Raw genomic sequence first — 1,568 nt, 5'->3', positions numbered from 1 at the left:
TGTGTGTGTGTGTGTGTGTGTGTGTGTGTGTGTGTGTGTGTGTGTGTACCGTCTGATGTGGTTTCTTTTTTTTTTTTTGCATGTTGGGAAGTTCATGATGATTCGTAGTCCAAGAGTCAAAGTTGTGTGAAATCACAGGAGCGTCTGTGTTCATACCTGTGTGTGTGTGTGTGTGTGTGTGTGTGTGTTTGTGTGTGTGTGTGTGTGTGTGTGTGTGTGTTATGACAGGATGTCCAGTGTGACGGTTCCTCTCTGTTTCTTCAGGATGGCGACCGCCTGCTCATGCGTCGCTCCCTGCAGACTCTCTCCATTCACAGACAGGATCTGGTCGCCTCGCTTCAGACGGCCGTCCACCGCCGCCGCACCCTGAAACACACACCAACACCTGAGTCAAAAACCTGTTCGGTCAAATATCAACATTCACGAGTAACAAAAGTTATTAACACAACTAGAATTAACCCTTAAAGCCCGCTTTAATATCACACACACTCATATCGCTCTGCACACAAAATGCACTTTCAAACTCAAGCTTTAAAAGATATTATACATTAATATGATTTTCTGCTTTCATTGAGTTTGTTTTTCTAACCAGCATCAGTCCGAAACATTAATAACAAATATTTAATAACACTGATTTGATCCTTTACACGCCAGGTTTTTGTCAAGATGACTGTGACAGGTCACCTAGTGGAAATAGCATGTATTTCCTCCATATGCCAAATATGGTCAAAATGACCTCATCAGGTGGAAAATAGTCAAAATGACAAATTCAGAGTCAAAAGCCCAGAATGACACCCAGAAATAATACAAGTCCTGTTTTTCTGCTCTGATGGCTGTGGGATCAAAAATGTCAGTTTGAATGGGTTTCAATGGAGCATTTTTGGACCTGAACAGTCTGAATGTAACTATTTAGTTTCCACAGTGTATTTTAGACTTATTGTAGGAGCTGAGCTGCAAATTCACTGATTACACTCAAATACACAATCTGGACTACATTTAGGACACATGCATCAACACACACACAGTTATCACAACAGGAAGAAGAAAAGAGACTAAAGTGAGACAAACTGTCTCTAAGGGGTTAAAGTGAGGAGGAGAAACTCTCAGTCTCGTCTGTTAGGTTCAGACCTGATTAGCTTAGCTTAGCATAAAGACTGGAATCAGGTGGAAACTGCTAGCCGGGATCTGACCTTGCTGAAGACGGTCTTGACATAGATCGGCAGGTCTCCATGTGGACTCCCGAAACCGCCCACGATGCTGAAACCGAGTCCCTCAGAACCTTTCTCCAGGCTGATGCTACAGGGCCGCGGGCCCCTGAGGACGAGGAGGAAGGGCCACACACACCTGTTATCATACATACCCGTGTGTGTGTGTGTGTGTGTGTGTGTGTGTGTGTGTGTGTGTGTACTCACTCTGAATCGGCTGTGTGTGTGTCGGTGTTCGCTGACAGATTTGAGCTGCTGGACAAACTCTCCACCTGAGTGGCGATGGCGCTGATGTTGGTGTCCGCCACAACCTGATACACACACACACACACACACACACACACACACACACACACACACACA

General features: G+C 45.0%; 1 long non-coding RNA gene across 1 annotated transcript; it reads right to left on the bottom strand.

Annotated features, from left to right (window-relative positions):
• Positions 1–14: 14 nt before the first annotated feature.
• On the bottom strand, positions 15–1,513 carry LOC121966617. The gene is made up of 3 exons (XR_006107602.1): positions 1,413–1,513; positions 1,191–1,314; positions 15–366 (listed from the first exon to the last, which is right to left on the bottom strand). It is a non-coding gene; the product is annotated as an uncharacterized LOC121966617 (long non-coding RNA).
• Between the last annotated feature and the right edge of the window lie 55 nt (positions 1,514–1,568).

The sequence above is a fragment of the Plectropomus leopardus genome, unplaced genomic scaffold (genome assembly GCF_008729295.1).
Source record: "Plectropomus leopardus isolate mb unplaced genomic scaffold, YSFRI_Pleo_2.0 unplaced_scaffold25263, whole genome shotgun sequence".
Taxonomy (NCBI): domain Eukaryota; kingdom Metazoa; phylum Chordata; class Actinopteri; order Perciformes; family Serranidae; genus Plectropomus; species Plectropomus leopardus.
Note: the sequence above shows the minus strand (reverse complement) of the source record. Positions and strands in the feature narration are given on the sequence as shown.